Here is an 8,366-nt window from a genome sequence, read left to right as displayed (position 1 = left end):
ATCTTCAGCTGATATCTGGGGCCACATGACTGCTTTTGATATCACACCTTTAGCCACAGCAGATGAAAGCATGTTGTAAATAATACAGACTTCTCAGAACTTTGATGTACAGTGACTGTATGCTCAGCTGATACCAAGGGATTGATGGGCTTTTACTGCAGTGTATGGCTGCTCCAACACATTAGGAAGAGACATGGTCTGTCAGTTCTGCCTTTTCTTTTCTTTTTCTTTTCTTTTCTTTTTCCTTTCCTTTCCTTTCCTTTCCTTTCCTTTCCTTTCCTTTCCTTTCCTTTCCTTTCCTTTCCTTTCCTTTCCTTTCCTTTCCTTTCCTTTCCTTTCCTTTCCTTTCCTTTCCTTTCCTTTCCTTTCCTTTCCTTTCCTTTCCTTTCCTTTCCTTTCCTTTCCTTTCCTTTCCTTTCCTTTCCTTTCCTTTCCTTTCCTTTCCTTTCCTTTCCTTTCCTTTCCTTTCCTTTCCTTTCCTTTCCTTTCCTTTCCTTTCCTTTCCTTTCCTTTCCTTTCCTTTCCTTTCCTTTCCTTTCCTTTCCTTTCCTTTCCTTTCCTTTCCTTTCCTTTCCTTTCCTTTCCTTTCCTTTCCTTTCCTTTCCTTTCCTTTCCTTTCCTTTCCTTTCCTTTCCTTTCCTTTCCTTTCCTTTCCTTTCCTTTCCTTTCCTTTCCTTTCCTTTCCTTTCCTTTCCTTTCCTTTCCTTTCCTTTCCTTTCCCTTTCCCTTTCCCTTTCCCTTTCCCTTTCCCTTTCCCTTTCCCTTTCCCTTTCCCTTTCCTTTTCTTTCTTTTCTTTTCTTTCCTTTTCTTTCCTTTTCTTTCCTTTTCTTTCCTTTTTTTTTTTTTTTTTAACACTTGAGTTTGTGTTTTTTCTTTTTAAGATGTGGTTTTTATTACATTTTACCTATTGAATAATTTCTTCGAAGGAATCACGACCTGTAAAGTGCTTATGCCAATGTGGATTTTGGATCCTTGCTTTGTGTTCCTCGCTCTGGATGTACAGACTACCTGGTGAGTTTTGAACCCCAGACGAGCTGATCAGTCATCAGCTTAGGGTCAGGCTGCTGGTGCCCATGCTTGGGATTAATTATGCCACAGACACAAAATGGTGTTGTTGTAAGTTCTCCTTATTCGTGGTCAGCCTGGAAATTTGTTAGGATATCTTCAGAAGAAGGGTCTTAAATGAAGTGAAACAATTGAGAGTATTTTAAAAATAATGAATGGCTCATACTCTATTCCTCTCAATGTTACCCCCAATGTTTCCCTCATGTTCCCCTCCAGATTATCTTCAGCACTGTTTTTAGCAGTCAACTGCTGAGCTAGAAAGAGCTGTATCAATTTTAGAAGAGACATACTCATACCTTTCCTTTTGAGATACAGTCCCTTCTGAGTAGTTTGTGTTTTAAAACTAGCTAAGGGCACATCAAGATTTACTGATGAATGAGCCAGAAAAAGTGATAAATAAGAGTCTTGATTCACAAATGCTGAAGGAAGGTCCAATCCTGTGTAGACTTACACATGTCCCTAAATGTATCTATGAAGGCAGCATCAAAACATCACTAACACTAGCTGGGCAAATAAAGTTCTGTACATTATGAACTTGTAAGATCAGTCTCTTCAGATTCCACAGCTGGTAACTGAAAATAGCTGCTTCTTTTCAAGAGATAGCCACTTCTCTTCAGCTGCTTTCAACCTGAATGAATTGAAGGGTAATTTTGGAGAAAGTTTCATGCTCCTCTGCTTAAGAACATATAATTGAGCTGTAAATGTCAAAAGGACAGAGGCAAAATGGTAAAAAACACCATAATGCCTTCTTTGCAAAAAGAACTCAAAGGATCTTTAGAGTTTTGTGTTCTTTTCTTTCACTTAATAGTTAAAAGACAAGTTAATATGTTTTAGAGAAAAGTATCAACAGTTCATGTGGACATGAGGTGTTAAAAATTAATAGCATTATTTGGAATTGGCTGATGCAGTTCCCAAGCCATTCTCAATAATATTTGAAAAGTCATGGCAGTAAGGGAAGTTCCAGGTGACTGGAAAAGAAGAAATATTGTACCCATCTTTAAAAAAGAGGACCCTTGGAATTACTGACCTGACAGTCCTAACCTCTGTGCTGAGGAAGATCATGGAACAGATCCATCTGGAAGTTATGTTAAGGCACATGGAGGACAGGGAGGTGATTCAGGACAGCCAGCACAGCTTCACCAAGGGCAATTCCTGCCTGATCAACCTAGTGACCATCTAGGATGGAGTGACTACATCACTAGACAAGGGAAGGGTTACAGATGTCATCTATTTGGACTGCTATTAAGCCTTTGACATTGTCTCAACATCCTTCTCCCTAAATTGGAGAGATATGGGTTTGATGAGTGGACTGTTATATGGATAAGAAATTAGATGGTTGCAGCCAGAGGGTAGTGGTCAATGGCTCAGAGTCCCAATGGACATGAGTCACAAGTGGTGTCCATCAGGGAGCTGCACTGGGATCAGTGTTATTTGATATCTTCATTAATGGCACAGACAAAGGGATTGAGTGCATCCTCAGAAAATATGCCAATGACACCAAGATGAGTGGTGCAGTTGACACACCTGAAGCATAGGATGTCATCCACAAGGATCTGGACAAGCTCGAGAGGGCCCATGGGAATCTCATACAGTTTAGCAAGACCAAGTGCCAGGCTGTCCTAAGTTACAATGTAAAGATATGCCCAAAGGGATGTATTCTGTCACCATTTGCTGAAACCAGGTGGAGCACTGATTCTTATCTCTGTGGTAGATATCCTCTGCTGGTGGGGCCATCTGTTAACACCAGCAGTGTTCTTTATCTTTTCCATGACCTATGATTCCTCCAGGAAAATATCTTCTGTTAATGGGCCATTGAGTCCCAGTGCATGACTGATAAAGTTCCATCATCCCATTGTGAGATGCTCCACCGAGGGGGAGAAGCCAAACATTTCCTACCTAGATAAAAACTGAGATTTGGATCACCAAAGCTGTCCTTACCCACTGGTTTCCAGAGGACAAGAGCTACCAGGATCACTGCCGGGATTTCTATGGAATCACTGCTTTGAGAAGACCACTTCATCCAGACTGCTACCACCACCCTAACTAGCGGGATGTCAGGTTGTATTCTGACTCTGTCAGTGGCTTTTTCTTTTGTACTATTGCATGTATTTTATTTTTCTCCTTTTTTCCTATAAAACTGTATTCTGACTTGGATTATCTCACTGGTTTTGATTTCAAAACCATTCCACAGGTGCTGCATCTGTATTGGGGCACCCCCTGGTACCAACACAGGCTGGGGATGAACAGATGGAGAGCAGCCTTGGGAGAAGGACCTGGGGGTGCAGGTGGATGAGAGGCTGGACATGACCCAGCCATGGGCATTCACAGCCCAGAGAGCCCACCATAAAAAGCAGTGTGACCAGGAAGTCAGGGGTCAGTTCTGCCCCTCTGCTCTGGTCTGATGAGACCCCACCTGCAGTGCTGCATCCAGCTCTGGGATCCCCAGCACAGGAAGGACATCGAGCTGTTGGAGTAAGTCCAGAGGAGGCCAACAGGCCAAGAGGGATGGAACACCTCTGGTCTGAGGAAAGGCTGAGAGGAGTCTGAAGACAAGGCTTTTGGGTGACTTAATTGCTCACCTTCAGTACTTGAAGGGAGCCTAAAAGAGATGGAGAGAGATCTTTTACAAGAGCACATGGTGACAGGACAAGGGAGAATGGATTTAAATTGAAAGAGAGTAGGGTTAAATTAGAAACTAGGAAGAAACTCTTTACTGTGAGGGTAGTAAGGTACTGGAACAAAGAGCCTCAAGAAGCTGTGGATGCCACATGCCTGGAAGTATACCAGACCCAGATGGGATGAGGCTCTGAGCAATCTGGTCTAATGAAAGGTATCCTTCCCATGTCAATGAGTTGGAACTAGATGAACTTTAAGGTGTCTTCCAACCCAAACCGTTCTATGATACTATGACTAAAAAACTAACCAAAATGACTGAATGTAAGCACAAGTTCTTCAGTGAATTTTAAAAATAAGTAAGGCAGAGGTTACATGCTTCCTCCAGCAAATCCATGCTTTTGGGACAATTCTTGCTCTGCCAGGACTGACTGCAAATTGCCATACAATTCAGATTTGTGCAGTGTCACCATCTTACTGTCTCTAAAATCTTCAGTATTCTGGGACCATTTGAGGAATTTTTCTGGGGCCATCAATGACAGACAACATACAGGCTTGGATACCTTCCTGTTGGTGGTACTGATGGATAAATCAGTAGATGGATGGATGGAGCATGGATTTTTCTTCACTGAAAGCCAGGATCTCATTAGCTGAACACCAACATTATGTAATGTCTGAAAAATGGGAGTGACCCCATCCCTATCCAGCTGATTGATGCTGTCATGGTGAAAGCTGGATTTTAAACCACACCACAAACAAGAATCTTGTGGTCTTTTAGGACTGGCCCACTCATGTAGTCCCTACCACAGTTTTATTACCACCAAAGCCATTTTTTGCTGACCCTTGATTTGTGTATGAATTTGTGGCCTGACCCAAGATCCACCCACAGTGTGCCTGTGATCACACACACAGCTCTTGGTCTGAGAAATGTTTTGACATGAGGGCCCTGATTATACAAAAAGTTCAGTATCCAATGAAATTAAAGGCTCATTATTACTTGACCTGCTACATGCCCTCCCTGCAGCTGCTGTGTTAGATTAAAAAAGGCTGTTGTGGGCATTCTAGAGAAATGAGGGCTATTGGGGTCTGTATTGAAAACCACAGTAATGGCTGGTGGGCTACCTGGTGGCTTTTCTCAGTCCTGACTGCTGTTGTCTGTCCATTGTGCAGCAAAATGCAACAGTAAAGGACTGTGAGTGAGAGAAAAACCAAATATCCAGGTCTGTAGAGCAATTGGAGAGAGAAGGAAAAGAAAAAATCTTCCAAGTCTTTAGTTATCAAATATTTTCAAAAACTTCACAATCTTGTATGGGAATGATTAACATTAATCTGGATTCTCAGATTAATTAAAAAACACAAACTCTCTTGGAACCTTCCCTCTTGATAAGTCTGTTTTGCTTCCTGAATGATTGTTTGATTGAAATTTAAGCCAGTAGAAGAGAATATTTGCTTATTAAAGTCCTGCTAGTACTAAAGGTTTTTAAATAAGTATAGATTTAGGCTGTGGTCAGTCCTAAAGCAGCTGTACAGGGAAAGAGACTGTATATAAACATGTAGTCTACAACTTCTGTGTAGTTCTCTGACCTTACTGCCAGCTTTCTGCTCATCATGTCTGTCTTAAGGACAGGACACAGACTGAGCTCCTTGTATATCAAGAGTATAGCAAATATAGTGGAGTTCTTTTATTTAGGTTTTTGGTTTTTTTTCTGGAAGTACAAAAGAAAGGCATAGAAAACAATGTGCTTCAAAAACTCATTTTTCTTTATTATGCACTTAAGGAGCTCTGAAGTCCTGTCATAGTCAATTTCTGGAAATTTTATTTTTAAGCAGTCAGTAAGGAGTGTGAAGTCTTATAGTCAGTATTCAGTAGCTTTAAGGTCAGATCTATTTTGAGATTTGTGTGATCAATAGGAACTTAATTGATTCAATTTGCAAAGCTGTCATTTCTTGCAACTTGATAGATCCAGGTTATTTGGATTGTAATGGCTAGGTATGGTTATGTGCCTATGAGGCAGCTAAAATACCTGTAGTATGATGAAAAGAGGAAGTTTTGCATTTTTAAATAGGCTTGGAGGAAGAAGACTCTAATCAATGTCTGTTTGCTGCCTTATCACAACAGAAAAAATATGTGTTGAGCTTTTAGTAAGTGGTATGAAAGCCCAAAGGGTCATTCTCCACACTCCTGTATTGTGTAAGTAGATGAATGACATGTGCTTGAAGTGGCTGTTAGACCATGGTATGGAGACATGATGCCTGGAGGTCCTGATGCGATCTTTGCCTTGTTTGTGAAGCTTCTATAATTATGTCTACAAAAATGCTACCTTTTTTGTTTTCTTTCTTATGTACCTCATAAAATAGAGAAAAATTGCATATAAAAGGGAAATTCTGATCTGGAAAAAATAAATATTCCAAATGCTCTCTGTTTTTCTATGCAAACAAACACTTTGTTTTAGTTCTGCTTATTTAACACATTCTATTGAAAAAGTAAAACAATATTAAACAAAATCAAAGAAAAAAGTCTTTGCAAAAATTTTGTTCCCAAGACTTAAACACAATGTTCTAAGATGGTCAGAGCTTTTATTTCAAGGCTGTTTTTTTCCAAAAAAACCCCTTTATAATACAACTAATCCATTTCTCAAATATGCTGATATTTGAGAATCCTGTATTTTGACAGAACTCAATATGACTCAAGAGAAGGGGCCTGAAGAACAGGCATTTCTGTGACTTGATACCATAATTACAGAAAGAACTGAATAATGAACCCCATGAGCTCTGCAAAAATGCAAGAAAAATCATGTAAGTGGCTGACCCAGCCTCTCTGACAGGTTCCTACCACTTACCAGGGCTTTGTCAGGGGGCTGCAGATGGAAGCATGGGGGGGTACACTGGCCTTCCTGTCCATCTGTACTTTGCTTCATTTGGCCTGAGGGACAACTCACACTCACCTGGGGGGTTCCAGGGCACTCCTGAGGGAGATCCTCCACTCTGCAATACCTGTAGAGAAAATAAGACATCGCCAATGCATGCACCCACTCCGGGTACAGAAACTGTTTAGTTTTGCAGATAAAGTTACGCTCCACAGTGCAAATGGATTTTCTCTCTTCCTTTTTTCAAGCATTTAACTATTTTTGTATTGAACTGATGTGAAATTACATGAGCTTGGATAATGTGAATAATGCATGAGATTTAAGACAAACACATGAAAGGAGCTTATTTTTCATGTCAAACAATTTTTTATTTTTTATGGTACAAATTAAAAGTGACAGATCTGAAGCTGTTAAGAAATACACAAAGTGCAGCTTTACTGACCATACAGATATTGCTCTAGATTAAGTACAGTTTTTGTCAGTTTTTTTTAGTTTTTATTTTTTTTTTCATGTTAAGCAACCTGTGCAGATAAATCAGCTTTGGTTTCAAAGTCAGAGTAGTAAGGAGCTTTTAAATATCCAGTTTTTTTCTTGGTCACAAGTCCACCATATCCACTCCTTTTTTATTTATTCATGTTTTTTAACAACACAATACAGTCCATTTTGTACTGCCATCTTTCCCCCTGCATGCTCCATGCATGGAAAAACAGATCTTTTTGCAGTGCTTCATAAGTGACCCTGGTGACCATTCTGTAGATTATAGCACATAGGACAAAAAATAATAATAATAGTAATAATAATAATTAATAATAATAATAATAGTAATAATATCACTTTTTAACAATAAATAAACAAATGTGCCCCACATAGTCTCAAGTTGGAAACAAGCAAACCACATGACAAAAAGCTCATTACAAAATGTTTTCCAAACAGATTTTACAGTCAAACATTGACATGGAAATCAATTTCCTCTCTTATCTTCTTATTTGAATGTTGGTCAATAACTGGGTACAAGTAGAGTGCTGAGGTAAAACACTGATGAACAGTTTTCTTTTTGTATTTCTTTTAAATAGTAACAGTTTAGTATTGCAAGATTGTCAGCAACATTTAGCCATATCTATACAATGTGCATATACCTACATACATTGAGCTTTGGTCCAGCATTGAGAAGACGAGCAAAGGCATTTTACATATTTCTTTTTGGTTATAGCTTGAGTTCTTTGATACGCCTCTACTTGTTCCTTCCTAGCTCCTTTTTGCTTCCTTGTTCTCTCTCCTTTTCTTTTTGTTTTCTTTTTTTTTTTTTTTGTCCTTTTTTTCTTTTTTTCAGTAATAATGTAAAGAAATTGGAACCATTTGAATGCATTTGATTTCTTCAACTGTCCAAAATAGCTTTTTAGTGAAAAACATAAAAACACAAAATTAGAAGAGTAAGCGAACCCTTGGTTCATTATTCAAATAATATTTTATATATATATATATATATATATATATTTAAAAAAAATCAATTATCAACAAAGTGAAAAACCATTAAACCTTCACATATGACCAAAGAGACTTTTGTTTCATTTGCTGGTAGCAACCTATCTTTTAGTCACATGCAAAATTAAAAGGTATTCAAATGTTATCAATACAATGAAATTGTTTACAAATGGGAACCAGAAATGTTGCCAGTAACAAAACAAAACAAAACAAAACAAAACAAAACAAAACAAAACAAAACAAAACATTTATGGCCCTCCCAAAGATGTATGACTCACACATAATTTATCTTCCTAAGAATCTGTTCAGGCACCGTTTATGCCTCATAGCAAAAATTT

This window comes from Oenanthe melanoleuca, chromosome 2, assembly GCF_029582105.1.
Source record: "Oenanthe melanoleuca isolate GR-GAL-2019-014 chromosome 2, OMel1.0, whole genome shotgun sequence".
Classification (NCBI taxonomy): domain Eukaryota; kingdom Metazoa; phylum Chordata; class Aves; order Passeriformes; family Muscicapidae; genus Oenanthe; species Oenanthe melanoleuca.
The sequence above is the reverse complement of the archived record's forward strand: the minus strand, read 5'-3'. Positions refer to the sequence as shown.